The sequence below is a fragment of the Equus przewalskii genome, chromosome 30, assembly GCF_037783145.1.
Source record: "Equus przewalskii isolate Varuska chromosome 30, EquPr2, whole genome shotgun sequence".
In the NCBI taxonomy this organism is placed as follows: domain Eukaryota; kingdom Metazoa; phylum Chordata; class Mammalia; order Perissodactyla; family Equidae; genus Equus; species Equus przewalskii.
Window position 1 is genome coordinate 29415367 of NC_091860.1, and position 15924 is coordinate 29431290.

Here is a 15924-nt window from a genome sequence, read left to right on the forward strand (position 1 = left end):
GGATACAAGAAGAAAAATGTTTTTCAATAACTAATGGAAATTAAACCTTTTTTTTTTTTTTTTTTTTTGGTGAGGAAGATTGGCCCTGAGCTGACACCCCTCCACAGTGTGGCTTGATGAGCTGTGTGTGGGTCTGCACCTGGGATCCAAACCTCCGAACATGGGGCCTCAGAAGTGGAGCGCATGAACTTAACTGCTATGCCACTGGTCCAGTCCCCCATTAAACCATTTTTGAAAAACGGATGTTGGTGTTTGTCTTGGGAGGGGAAAGGCAGCTTTGATACATACAGATTGTCTTTGTTTTTGAGGGACTGCAGGATGCTTGTAAGCAGAGCATTTTTGCATCTTTAAAAAATGGCAAGAATATAATCAGAAAAGTTTCAATCAGAAAAGAGAGACTTGGTGGAGAATCTGTTTGAATGGGGGAAATCACAATGTGGGGCGTTGGATGTGGTGTGAAGAACACTGAACAGAAGATGAAGCCCTCGGAGGAAATCAGGACTATTCCAGGGGAAAGCCTTCTGCAGACGGCATTTATCCTCGGTGGCTTTTAGTGGCGAGGCATCCTGAGCCGGGGTCAAGTTGCTTTGTAGTTTGTTCTAAGAGACAAGGTTACCAAAATGCATTATCAGTTTTTCCGTAGTTTTAACTTCACACACACCCCCAAAATAATTTTTTTATTGCTTCGTAAAACAAAGTAAAGATTCCTCCTTGAAACTCAATGACTACCTTGTACCATAAAAAAATCTAATTATACCATCAAGAATCTGTTGCCACTTAGATTCTGATGGCCTTGTTCTGGGGCTGGGAGACGGAGCCCCTCTTTCAGGCTTCCCTCCCAATAGGCATGAGCTCACCCAGAACAAATCCCTGTATGTAGCTGGGACATACATGCCGGTGACGAGATGTCTGCCGTGGCTTTTCAACACCACCGAGCCATCACAGCATGGCTCCAGAGCAAGGATACAGCCCAGCGCTGAGATTGGCCTTCAGCATTCAGGTTTTCATAAAGGCGATGCAGTTAAATGCACGTACCGCTTGGCTGTGAGCATTCGAGTTACTCTCATGGTTCTCGGAGCTAAAGTCAGTCACCCTGGGGAGGGCTTGCTCTCATGTCTGTGCTGACATAGGGCAAATAGGAAGACCCAGGTCGCTGATAGCACAGGGCTAGCCATCTGTTCCTGCTCAGACATGACCCATGTCTGGCCAACTCCCATCTTCCAAGGTGGCAGCTCCCATCGTGGAGAAGAAGGATCTAACTGGCCTTTTTTTCTTTTGGAGCTGGAGGCAAAGCAATTCCTTACTTCAGGTTCACTGTTGTAGAAAACCTATTTGTGTTTTTCTCAATAATTGAGGTGTTGGTATTCCTCCCCCTTCTCGGCTCACATCACGCTCTGAGCCAAATTCTTCAAATGAGAGAAAGACATTGACAGACTCAGTAAAACCCAACATCTCCAGAGAATTAGAGGTGGGTAAGGCTGAGGGGCAGCTGTGTCATAGAATGTCCCCTGGATCCCTTTCTGTTCAAGGCGGGGAGCAACTGAATGCCTTTGGGAACGGAAGTGGGACCCTCTCCTCCCACTCCTCCGGACCCGAGTGGGAAAAAGCTGGCTCAGCAGAGCCTGAAATATTAGCCTCACTGCGGTTTGTCCTGCCCCAGACTCTGCGGAACTTTTCTGGCTGTTTGCAACGGCACACTGAGTCATGCATTTCACAAGCATTTTTTAAAAAGGGGAAACACCTCCCTCCTTGAAATGCGACTCCCGTATGAAAAGACACAGTGTCAGAACACCCAACGCCCCCGCGTGCTCTGTTCCTTTCCTGCTTCCTGACTGACTCTGTTCTGAAGACTCCGTTTAACTGTTAGAAGCCTGAAATCCAATCCTGTTAGAAGTCAGAAAGCCAAATTCTCTCTGGGCTTGCATACGAGGAGACAAATTAGCACCTCTGAATCAAAGGATCAGGTCACAGGCCAAAAGAAACACAATGAGCTTTGTGGACTCAGAGAGAAATGTGCTGAATCTGAGCTAAAAAAATAAAGACGAAAAGCTCGCTTGGCCTGTACCTTCTTCTGTGATGACATGGAGATGGATGGAAGGCCATTCTGCTCCCCTTAACTGTCCTTTTGAGCCATGGATTCCTAATACAGTTGCCTCTACATGAGAGCATCTCCACTTCCATGTGTCTTTTGATAGCCATCCAGAGCGCCTAACGCCGTTGGCGAGTCATATCTCATGCACTTTCCCCCGCAATGAGAAAGCCCTCAGCTTTGCAGAGCTCCTAATTGTTCTTTGGCTTTCTTGTCTGACCCTCCATCGATCTCTCCATCCTTACTCTCCATGTAACCCAGGCTGAGAACTTTCTCCCCTGAGAAGGAGCAAGATGCAGTCAGATGTGGTGTGGCTGTTTTGGCTTAGATGATTCAGCCCATTTTTGTGGATTTCCCAAGATGCTTTCTGAAACTCTGTTGAAAATATCCTGTGTGATCTTGTAGCAAATTAAACAAAAGACAAACCGCCAAGTGCCTGCCTGTTTGAATAGCATGACCACAAAAACTCTGATTCATGGTGACCCATTGTGGAGGAGAAGCTGGACCGTCAGTTAAGCTCTAAGGTTGACAGACTGCAGTTCCCCGCCTGCCTTTCTGGGGCTTCGTGAAAGATGGAGGGAGGGTCGGCTACGCTTGTAATAGCCCCACCGGTTCACTACGCTACAATATTTTCGAAGGTTCTAGGAAACACGTACCCCCTTAGCTGACTGGACCAGGATCAGTGACTCGCCATCTTCAGTTTTAAAAGAATTGGACGGTGGAAGATAGATGCTTGTTTTTTATTTTGCTTTAATTTTAGGAGCTACATAATCGCTTCATGCATATTTTCTTTAACTATTAAAAAAAAGCGATTCCTACATTTCGTTGAAGTCTACTTTCCTCCCCACTACGCACACCCACATTTCTTTGCTGAATTACTCACGGGGCAGAACAATGAGCTCAAATTTGTTTTTCACCAGCCGCAATCATGGGCCAGGCTTTTCCCAGCATACTTCATGCAAATGGAATTTCTAGCACACCCACTTTTCTATCCCTCTTGTTGGTGTTGACGTTGTTGTTGGGTGTTTTCCACTGGACTAAGAGGAGGCATGCTCTGTACGTTCACTCATCTCTTGGGGAACTACCATAACAAAGAAACATATATTTCCAAGACGCACAGCTCCGCCCAACCTAGTGATGTGGTTCATCCAGCCAACACGCCCAAGACACAAAGGAGTTCATTCACATACAACAATGGCTCCCTCCCTCCTCACTGGGAAGGTGATTCCCCAGGTGGGAGATGTCCTGTCTTGTAAGGTGGGTTTTGAAATGTGCAGTTTTGCTGAGGAACCACAACGACAATATTCTTTGCTGCTTCTTGTGAAGATGGTTTGCAGTTGTTGACATGACTATTCCTCTTTCTGGAAGGGGAATTTCAGCCCTTAGAGAGTTCCTGAGTTAGAAGGAATGCACAGACTCAGGAAAACTTGAGCGCACACACAGAGAGAAGGCGGGGCATCGCGTGTTTTGCCAAAAACCATCTATGATTTCCTGTTTTCTAAGCCTCAGACGTAACTTTACCTTTGGGGGTCAAGTTTTCCATGTTCCTAGTCATCTGGAGCTTTCTATTGCTGATTTCTCTAAGGATTTATGAAAGATATTCAATGGGCTTCTTATAAACAGTACACAAGTACCTTTTTTTCTCTTTTTTTGAGGAAGATTAGCCCTAAGCTAACATCTGATGCCAATCCCCCTCTTTTTGCTGAGGAAGACTGGCCCTGAGCTAACATCTGTGCCCATCTTCCTCTACTTTATATGTGGGACACCTACCACAGCATGGCTTGCCAAACCGTGGGTAGATCCACACCGGGAATCTGAACCAGCTAACCCCAGGCCACCGGAGCAGAATGTGTGAACTTAACCACTGCACCACGAGGCCAGCCCCAGCACACAAGTGCTTTTTAACACAACTCTTTGTGAGTTGGACTCAATGGGTCTGAAACCATAAGCATTCAATTTCCCTTTAAGCATTTGTCAGTTTATCATAAAGGCAAAAAAAACCTCAAACAAGAGTATAAAGAATTTCATTTTATCCTTAAACATAGTAAAAGAATTTCAGACATTTAATAGTCTGTGAGCAATTAAAAACTTATTTAAATATCTTATAGTGAAGAGGACTTAAGCGGATAGAAACCTAAATATCATAATTTTCCTTTCATGTGATCTTCAGCCATGTACGAATGTTAAAATACATAACATACATACATACTATGCAGAACTTTAATAGTCATAGAGGGGAAAACAGAAAACCAGTGGGTACTTTTATATTTTTAAGAACAAAGTCTCTAATGGCTTCTCAGATTAATATATATATATAATTAATATATACATATATATATATATATATGTAGTTAGTTGTCTCTAAACAGAGAAACAAATGCAAACTCTCAAAGACCTTAAATCGGATTCTATAGAAACTTCTGAAGAAGTCAGTCTCAAGTCTAAATCTGCTTAACTTCCTCCTCCAAATCTCTGACCAACTTAGTACCAATGTTCGTTGCAATGTAGGCTTACAAGCAAGACCATCTACTCTGAAAATGTCCTCCATCCAACTCAGAGTCTAAAATAGAGCCTTGCACAGTTTCCCTGAAAAATCACCCTATAACTATTCTGAAAAATACTCAGACGTGTCACCTACTGTTGCAGCAGCATACCTGTGGAAGCTGGCTACCTCCCTGAGTAGAAACCCTGGAGATTCAAACCGCCTGTGAGAACACCGTAGGCTAGACTCACCCAGAATCCTCCCATTAGCATCCACCCTCCTCATCTCCTGTGCGGGGTTCTAGTGTAAGCCGTAACCAGCTTTTACAGGTTCCCCTATTTATACACACTCAGGTCCCTCCCATTGCACTTTTATTCCTGAAGACTGTTGAGCGCTGACGTTAAATTTTTACAAGCGCCACTGACCAAGACTTCCTGCCTTAGACACCTGCTTGTTGCTGCAAGCTCTGCTCACGGGGCCCACAATCCCTTTTCCTCATTGGAATCCTGTCTAGTGGCAGCTCCTAAGAGGCAGACTGTATGGCCAGGAGAAGGTTTGTCATGAGGAGATTGTAAAAAATCCATATTAACTTGATAGCTGTAAGACTACGATATTCCTAACTTCATCTTGCTGATGACAGAAACTTAAGAGTTTGAAAAGCCAATGTGTTTAGCTTTTCAATGCATCCCGTACTCGTCAGATGTACAAAGCAATCCAAGATAGCTCCACATCTCAGTTGTCATCATGATCTTCTTGCTGTTTAGAAGACGGTGTAGTCAAGCTACTCGCAAGGCTAGCATGGAGACGGAGAAGGTAGGAGAAATAACCATCTAACTGAATGGGCACGAAGGACCATGAAGAGAAGGAATGGTTAATCAGTCATCGACAATAGGGTTTTCTTTCAGGAGATGCAGAAATTCATCTGTGAAGCTTCCATGTGTCACTCTTTCCTTCTTGATGAAACTTTGATAACAATTTGTCTTAACACAGCCTAGAGAGGTGTGGAAAGGAACAAATGAGCTAACGGTTACAAAAGCACTTTTTGAAGAGAGTCTGTAAACACGATGCTCTCACCATTTATTTGTGAGGCTGGACAGGGAACAACGGGTTTCACACACGGGTTCACAGACTGATTCAATCTTCAACTAGAACTTCATTTCAAAGCTACTGGTAACTTTTGATCACTAAACACTCACACACACACACAACTAAAAGATAATTTTCAGAAAAAGATAAAATCATCACTCCACACAGATTTAAAATGACACGTTAAAGAATTTATTGAACTTGTACGATGTGAGGGAACCAGGCAAATGTGACAATTCATTCAAAGGAACAGTCAAAACAGCACAAATGTAAGTGGAATAAAGGAAAGTTGAGATCAATTGCAGATGAGGACAAAACTGAGAGGGATTGGGGAGGAAAGTCAATTAAATCATTAGGAGAAAGGACAGAATTTGCTTATTAATCAATTACCTATAATTTATAAAGAATTGCAAAAAACAACCCTCAAAGACAGTGCACAGAATTAGAATCTGATAACCTTGAAGGACGTGCTCTAGACGATGTATAGGTTTCCATGGAAACATGAAACTTTTTCTACACACACAAGAAGATAGATTCCTTAGAGTGGGGATTGGCAAGCTAAGGCACAGAGGCTGAACCAGTCCAGAGCCCGGTGTGTTGTCAACGAGCTTTTATTGGAAGCCAGCTGCACCCACTCGTGTGTGTCCCATCTGTGACTGTGTTTGGTGCCACAGCACAGTTGAGCAGTTTCTACACAGACCGTCTGGCCCACAAAGCCTAAAATATTTACTGTTTGCCCTTTTATTTAAAAAGTTTGCTGACCCTTGCTTTATATCAATGTATAGATTTCTAAACCACATTTAGCAAATTATGCATTCATTTCTTGGTTAAAGAGAATCCAGGCCAGACACTGGTGTTCCCACATCAGTGAGATTCTTCTTTGCAATGGACATTTGTCTCCAGTAAGCCAAACATTTGTGATTATCATTAAATGTAATATACCACACAAACGCAGCTGCCACCAACTGTTTTCATTATTTTGGGTTTTGTTAAACGTTTTAGTTTTAACAAGTTGGCAAACAAAGATATTGGTGTCTGAGCTCTATGGAGATGTTCATCGAACTGTGGGATCTCTACTATGAATGGGCATATTTAGGTCATCCATCAGTCCCAGGAGGGCATAAATTATGTCCTTAAGTGCACAAAAGATATCTTCCAAGCACCTCTGTTCTCTTCATCTCCCTGGATTCTTCATTTTAGTCAACTGTATATTCTGCCATAGGAGAGAAAATAGGATTCTAAAATCTCTACCAAAGATGTTCCCAGATTACGAAGGTCAGAACAGAGACTCTGAGCAGCCACCAGACTGTTCCATGTTCCTCCAAGATCACTCCTAGGTAATACAACTTACTTGCATAAATCAGGGTAGGCTGGTCGCTATAACAGGTAGTATCCAAAATGTATAACACCTTAAGCACAATCAAGTAACATAACAGAAGTCAGTCAGTAAGTGAGGTAATGGATGTCCAACCTCTACACAAAGACTCTGCCATCTTCCCCATTAGCTTCTAAGTCACCCAATGACCATCCACATTTTGGAGTGCCAAAAGGGAAGAGTGTGTAGGATTGCCTCATGGGAGGTTTTTGTGGGTACAGTTCTGAAGAAGCTCCTGTCCCTTCTGCTCACATTCCTTACTAAAGCTCATTAGTATGCGTGCCTCTAACTGCAAGATGGGATAGAAAATGTGGTCTCAACCGAGAGCAACTTCCCAACATGGAACAGGGAGCATGAATTCTGGCAGGTGATTATCTCTCTTCAGCCACTGGACCTATGACACAGGCAAGTCTCCTGGCTCCCACAGCCATTTCCATCTTACCCAATAAGGCTTGAGATTTCTGTAAAAGCAACACAAGGTCTCCAATTCTGCAATTAGCAATGCTGACTTTAAAATGCAAACATGCCTGAAGAGGAGACAGAATGGTAGGAAAACCCTTCTCACTGTGGTGCAAATAACATTGAGCTTCCAGTTTGGATGTGAGACCCGTCAATTAAAAAGGGTGGAAAGAAGGGCTGGGAGACAATTCTTCATGGATCCCTTGAGTTTCTGCCCATCCTGGGAGCAGAGGCCCTAACAGCACTTCTTCTGGATGCTCTTTTGATGGGCTTTTGTAGAGCGAAGAGCCTTAGGAGACAGTGACAGGGTCTCCCTCTGAGAAAGACAGAAGTTTGTGTCTGGCCTTGGGAGATGTATAGGATCTCCTCCTGGAGCACAGGGCAGGCATGACCGTTACGAGAGATTGGGGGTTCCCAGCTTCGGGTTCCTCTCTTGTAGTGCAGCTCTGATAGTTGGCTTTTCTGTGTCAACTTGATTGGCCATGGGGTATCCAGACTAAATGTTATTTCTGGGAGTGCTTGTGAAGATGTTTCTGGATGAGATTAGCATTTGAACGGGTAGACTGAGTAAAGCCGATGACCCTGTCTGATGTGAGTGGGCCCCATCCATCCACAGAGGGCTGAATAGAACAAAGCGCGGAGGAAGGAGAACTCGCCTCTTTTTCCTCCTGCCTCGCTGGTAGAGCTTGTTCTATCTTCTCCTGCCCTCCGACTGGAGGTCACACCTTCGGCCCTTCTGTTTCTTAGGCCTTCGGACTCAGACTGAAGTACACCACCACTTTCCTGGGTCTCTACCTACAGATGGCGGACGGTGGGAATTGTCAGGCTCCATAACTACATGAGCCAATTCCTATAATAAATCTATCTCTCTATATATACATAGAGATAGATAAAAATAAATCTCTATCTATCTATATTTATCTCTTTCTATATATTTAGATACAGATATAGATAACTCTGATTGTTGCAGCTTCTCTGGAGAACCCTGATGAGTCCAGGAGCCTAACGCGTGTGCCAGTAGCAGCCAGCTCTCTTCACGCTGCTCCACGGGAACTGGAACCTCGAGGAACCAGCACAAGAAAAATGATGATATTTAGGCAACTACCATTTCTGTGACTAATAAATTGTCCTTTACCTTGGATCCAGGAATCTCACATCTTCTGCCAGCAGCCGTGAAACTGTGGCAGGCTAACATTTTAGCCTGCAAGCAAGGTAAAATCTCAGACCCCTCACAGCTCTGAACAAAAAGAAGTCATCACAGAATTTTCTAAAAAGTGACACAGAAAGAGGAGGGTTTTTTTAATCTTTACCTAGAGCCAGACTGGCTATGCACTTGTTTTAGAATCAAGGTACCTATGAATCTTTTATCTGCACACTTGTCTAAGAGCCTACAGCCACCTCCTTGGCATGAGGGCATAGAAGGAAATGATGTTGCAAAAACATTACTTGCTCTGTATTCTTGCTTTAGAGGCAGCCAATTATACAAGATTACTTATTTAGACTAAGTCTGTTATTTTCATCTTTTTATTTCTCTATTACATTTTTATGTATATCAGCTACACATATGATTCCAGATGATTCTTCAGAAGTTAATGAAACTCTTCTAACTGGGATGGAACTTAAGTGTGAACTTACTTAAGAATAGGTAAAAACACCTAGGGATTCCAAAAGCCAGGGATGGTCACAGGGTTTTCTCTCTCCAGAAAGAAGCAAATAGCAGATGAAGATACAACATCACACACCATGAATGTTCAGCCTTGTCTAAGGTATAGGAGCCATGTTTTAAATGAAATTTTCAATCCTGATTATATTAGATGTTGATGACATTACATCTAAACAAGGATCTTGCTAAATATTAAAAGTGGAAATATAAACTTTGAGTTAAAATAAAAAAGCTAATGTCACCAGGCTGGGTACAGCAAATGTTGTCTCACCAAGGTGACCTCATGAACACTCATGGGCTTCTAGTGACGCAGTGGGTTGGCTTAGAGCAATAAAAGTAAATAATGGCTTCTTGGAGTCTTGTGGGTTCCCTTAGTTAGATGGAATCCCTGCTGGGTGTGCTTCCCTAAGAATCTACTTGATATGTGGAAGGACAAGCAAGGTCATTTTTCCACAAGCAGTTTCATTGTTTGACTTTAATCTGAAGCAAATTATCCTTCTTCAGTAAAAGTAAAGAGGTTTAAACATGTGGGGTACTTTTCAAAGTCAGAAATATCCTATTACGCAAGCATATTAAAATATGAGCGTTCAACTCATGTCTCTTGGTGTATTTGGCTGTAACATGGCCCTTTTCAGTTTATATAATCACTAGATAAGACAACTGTGAGCTTATCATCAGCTAAGAAAACAGAGCCAGGACCTGCGTATTTATAAATCAGAAGCTGTTAGCTCAGGTCCTGCCAGTAACTAAAACCTCAGCATGCATCTCTCTTTCAATGAACACTCGTTTAGCATCTCCAGGAATAATAAGCATTCACCACAACAGATTTCTATCAATGTCATGTTGAATGGGAAATAAGAACTGGAAGGAAGATGCTCAAGTTTTTCTAAGTTTACTGTCTAATTTTTATCAGATGGAATGCAGCATCTCCATTTGATCAGATAGTCTATCTGTGAAATAAGTATTGTGATTGCCCCATATGATCAATGGAAACCGACACACGGAACAATTAATAGGTGTCAGAGAGAAGAGTCACATCCAAGATTTCTGCCTCCTAAGCCACATGGGACTCCAGCAGGGGAAGAGCAACAACGGACACCTCTGGAGAAACAGGAATGTTTTATCTGACAAGACAGCAGAGGAATAACAGAAAAATGGGAAAAGATTGGAAATTTAAACTCACAACAATTTGCTGTCTCAGGATTTGACACGTCTCTTGATTTTCCCATGGAAGATTACCCCGTGTGAAGAGGAGAAGGCACTGGGTCATCAAAGACCAAAAAGGCCCTCTTCGGGCAGGTCTTTGGGCCACAAAAGAATGGGCTTCCCTCAGGGAATCCTCCGGGCATTTCCTTAGAGGGGGAAGCAGCAAAAAGCGGGTTGAACTCTTTAGGAGTTACTGAAATGTAGACAGGTGCGGTCTGGATCCACCTCTGATGGGCATGGTGAAGAGGAGCCTGCTTGGAAGTCAAGTCAAGAGAACACTGGGTCCTCAGCATCCAGGTGAGCTGAGGACACAGTCGCTGCAGGAGCTGGGGGCGGGCCGTCATCCTCAGGGCCTCCCAGGGGCACCTTCCAGAGGGGATCAGGGAAACTGAGGGGAGAATTCCCCCAGGAGAACTCTTAAATAGCACAACATGTGAATGCGCTCCAGGAGTAAAGAAGCAGAATGTCGGGCAGGAGGATTCATGGTCAAGCTTCGGAGCAGCCTGGTACTCAGTGGCACTGCCTCACACACTTTGAGAGTGACGTGCGAAGCAGGACAGTGACAGGTTGAGAGTAAAGAGCGAATTCTGTAAAAGCGAGGTCACAGAAAGGTGAGGGGAAACCCTGGGGTGTGATGCGGGGAAATTTGCCTGCATCCCAATCCGTGCGGCCTGTCTGGAAAGAGTCATGGGGTTGGAGCCTGAGGCAGGGCAGTGATGACAGCAGTCACAGGAAAACAAGCGCACGTTACTTGATGGCAGGTGGACGAGGCAGAGCGAGCCTGGACCGCTCCCCATGTAAGCCTCTGGAGTCTCAGAGTGAGCCACGATTCAGGGAGCCGTGGTGTCGCATGCATTCGCAGGAGTGCCCCACTGCAAATCTCCTTCCAGCCACGCACGCACCTACCCCTCATTTCCCGAGGAGGAACAGCCCCCCAATCCAAGACGCTGTCTCGACCACCAGGAGCATTGAGATGACTCTGTGCAGCCAGGAAATAATTATCCGCCTTTACAGCTTCTTTGTTAACCCAGTTCTCTGGGTTTCCTTGAATCCATTTTTCTTTCAATTAAAAAAATATTCTGGTTCAGATGCGAATAGCTCAGTTTGCTCTAAGAATATTTCGGAAACATCCGTCTCCAGACTTGCGGCCAGATCCAGCTTCTCCTAAGACAGCAGCCTCTCTGTGTTCTCTGAATCGGGAACCCCACCCCCACTCACTTACTGAAGACGATGTGGTGTCGAGATTCTGCCAGAGAAGCTGAATTTCCCCCTGTAAGGAGGTATAAAGGAGGAAAAACACTTAATTTATTTGGCATTTGCTTTGTTATTTTTCTTTTAAATGTGTAGAGGGCTTTAAAAGCTTCATCTATAAAGTTGGGGGAGGAGGGTTCAGAGTTACAAAAAGCTAAAAGCGTCTGTGCAAGGGCATAGAATTTATGGGCTAAAACTTTGATTCAAAGATCTCAAGTCGGGGCGGGCCCCGTGGCCAAGTGGTTAAGTTCACGCTCTCCACTCTGGCGGCCCAGAGTTTCTCCAGTTCGGATCCTGGGCACAGACGTGGCGCCAGTTGTCAAGCCATGCTGAGGCGGCATCCCACATGCCACAACTAGAAGGACCCACAACTAAAATATACAACTATGTACTGGGGGGCTTTGGGGAGAAGAAGAAGGAAAAAAAGAAAAACAGAAGATTGGCAACAGTTGTTAGCTCAGGTGCCAATCCTGAAAAAAAAAAAGATCTCAAGTCACTTTAAAATGTTTAAATAAATGATTACGTTTTAAAACAACCATTTGAAGGACTGATGTTGTAAAGTGTCAGTGTTATTGGAATGAGGGTGTAGACGTGGTCCTTATGCTGCCTGGGTGTGACGCAGAACTGGAGCCAATGGGATGCCTAAATAGAGGAGGAGCGGCTGCCTAAATAGAAGAGAGAATTCTCTAGTCACCTCCGCTCACCGGCATCAGCGGGACTGCCTGCAGCGCAAGGCAGCCAGAGCTGCTGAGTGAGCAGCTGTCGAAAGATGCGAGGGCACTTATTATTTCATTGAGAAGGAAGCTGAATTACATTACCTTAAAGATTCTACTCAATTCTGATATTTTAATGCACCTGTTTCGTAACACACAGACTATATTAAGTGACATTGCTGTGGAACTTCTGCCTGAAAGGCATTGTGACATAGGTCCACATCGTCCCCTAAGCAAAACCCTGGAGACCCGACATGGTTCAGAGTTCATTTTTTGTTTCATATTAGAAAGGTAATATTATTTACCTATAAGAAGGCATATTCATCGTATTTTCCCTAACATGGCCAGCAAAGGCCAAGGCAGTATTCCGTTTTCAAAATACATTAATATTTCTGTACCTAACTGTGTCCATGTTCACAATACAGGGCTTACAAGATAATGTAAATTCGAGTTAGTTTTTGCTGCCAAATTAGTTTTTTTGTTTGTTTTTTAAAGATTGGCACCTGAGCTAACATCTGTTGCCAATCTTCCTCTTTTATCTTTTTTCTTCTTCTCCCCAAAGCCCCCCCCAGGACATAGTTGTGTATGCTAGTTGTGAGTGCCTCTGGTTGTGTCATGTGGGACGCCACCTCAGCATGGCCTGATGAGCGGTGCCATGTCCACACTCAGGATCCGAACCGGTGAAACCCCAGGCCTCCGGAGCGGAACACAGGAACTTAACCACTCTGCCACGGGGCCGGCCCGCTGCCAGATTAGTTTTGACCTGCACATGACTTTGTGTGTTCAGACCCACTTGGATTTCAGGATTGCAGATGAGCAGCAGTGTTTTAGGTTCAAGATCAGACATTTCCAGCGTTTAGCCCCTGCCTCCCCAGCTACGAGCCATGTGTCCTTGGGCAAAGGTTCCGGGCACCCTGTCCTTGCAGGCAAGTGGGCATTACTGAGACCTCTCCCTTCCGGATGTCCAAGTGGGGCCCCATGTGACAGCAGATGTGCAAACCTTAGGCTGGAAATAAAAAGTGTTCTATTTCCATGGGTGGGAACGAACCCTCTCGGCCCGCCAGAAGACGCGCTCCTTCCTGGACCGAGAGCTCTTCAAAGGAGCATTTGTGCGTTTCTTGTTTGTGTCCTACACTAGATAGTCTAGTCGCCTTAGGTGAAGTTGAATTTCATGGAAGAAAGAGACACTCAGTCAAGAGACGAAAAGACCACTGGAACCCACTGGTCATGGTTCAAGGACAAAGTAGAAGCCATCTGTCTGGCTCAGCCATCCTGCCCAGCAGCAGGCTTCGGAAATGACGCCATCGAGGCCGCTGCTTCTCCTGGGTTCTTATAAATTCTTGGTTTCCGGCCTTTGCAGTGGCAGATGGCCAATTAATGGTAATAATAGTAATTAAATGATGACGAGTAGGAGGAGGATAACACAGAAACCAAAGACCTACCTCACAGGACCGTTAAATGAGATAAACATCTCTCTCAAACAGTTTGGGCTGAAGGAGGTGACTTGCTCTGCAGAATATCCTGTTAGACGTGTTTGCAAATGCTTTTCCCGAAGCTGAGTGTTTTCATTGTCCTACAAGCATTGCTGCAGAGAAGAAAGCGCTGATCAGAGACAGGCAGGAAGGCAAGGACAGGCTCTGAAGCCAGATGCCTCCATCAAAGAGAAAGTCGTGCTGGGGGCCGAAGGGCTGCGGAGCTCTCTAAACCTGGCTCCCCGGCTGTGCTGAACGTCGGCAACGCAGAACAGACCCCGAGGCAAAATCCTATTTTAATCTGCCCTCCTGACTCCTGGCATGCTAAATTTAACTGCCCTTCGGGAAGCTCCAGCATTCTGATCTCCCCTCCAAGTGGGCTCACCACGGAAGCAGAAGCTGGACATCTTCTGATGTCACTTTGCAAGTCAAGAATGCTAAGCATCCTCGCTGATAAGAGAAAGGGCAGTTTCTCATTCCCTTGGGGTCCTGTGTTTACAGGGCGTGCGGGTGGGGGAAGATGCTGACCCAGTGCATGGTGGTTTCCCCAGAGTTCGGAGAAGACAGTCAGCGTCCCAGCAGGGCCTTGCTCCACTGGTGACCATGAGGGTGTCTGCTGTGTGATCAAACCTCTAACCAGCTCGTCACAGATCTGGAGCCCTGAGAGTAACTCTGTTACATGCACAGCCCATTACAGAACAGCCAGGAGAGGAAACCACTGCAGCCAAAAGGCAGGCTTGCCGTTTCTGGTGCTGTTCATACAGCAGGCTCCCCAAGCACTTACGTCTTTGCTGAGACCCACACACAAGCCCTCTTCTCTTTGGTCACGGGGAGAGGTCTGAGCTAGACATGGCATCTGGAAGCAGGTAGAAGCAGGACACACAGAGGAACAGGAACCGGCAGAGAGGACGCAGAGGGTCAGCGACGACCTCCCAACGTTTGAAGCGTTCTGCGACTGCTGAGCTGAGTGCACGGCTCCTTTGCACGGCGCCAGGCGGGCTCTCATCCAGCCGCGCCCCTCTGCAGAGAACCCCAAGGCCTCAAGGCTGCTGGGTCTTTGCGCGGAGGTGCAGAAGGAAGAGCTGTTTCTCTGAGATCCTACTGGGACCTGCCGAGGCTCTTTGCTCCTTCAGATCCTGGAGACTTAGGGTGAGGGACGAGGCAGTCAGTCATCCCAACAGCTTTGTGAGGTTAATCCCCTTCCCACGACGTGACTCAGTCCGTGAGTTTGTGACCTTCGGAGAAAAAGTGTGTGTTTTGCAGCTGTAATTGCTGTAATGACTCCGTGCCCCTCTGCCTAGACTTTCTTCTGAGGAACTCTGAGCACCTTCTAAACAATAATTGGCCACCACTGCATGCCTCTGCAATGAATGAATGAGGCACAGGCAGCCTGGCTCTCTGGACCTCAACAGCTTACAGATAGTGCTCAGGGACAAACCAAGCAGAACCTGAGAAGGTCAACGTCCAGTCCCTTATTCTAGGCTGTGGACAATGGTAAATTGAAAAAATAAAAAGAGCATTATTTGAATCCTATATTTTAAATATATTCTGCAAGCCTAGTTAAGAAAAGGATGATTCATTGAGTTTTGTTTGTCTTGAATGAGGAAAGATACAGAGATGCCAGGCAGAAGTGAAGGAAACAGTGTATCTGGGAGGAAGGGAGGATAAGAAGCAGGACCCAGCCCTGGTGAGGTTTGGGAAGACTCTTTATTCTGCACACTTCATTTCATGGCTTATTTACATCCCTGGGGCACCAAACCCCCTGATTCCTGGCCCAAGCTCTGAGGCAGAACTCTGGGCTGGCTTGTCATTCCCGAGGTGAACTTCCGGTTGTCTCTCTCCCTCCCCCTCAGGCCTTGTGGTCCTGGGTTCTTGTTAGCTTGATGGCCTCCTGTGAGATGGTTATTAGGACAGAAGTTGAAGTAATTCACCCTAAATTTGGGGTTAATTTTGAATCTCTGATGAGGAGGTCACTGCCTGGCTCTTGGTTGCAGCTTAGTAAATGTAAGTTGAGTAAGAGGAAGGAAGGAAGGAAATGAAGGGAGGAAGGAAGGGGAAAGGAAGGAGGAAAGGAGAGAAAAAGAGAAGGAAAAGGAAGGAAGGAGGGAAGGGAGGAAGGAAAGAAAGG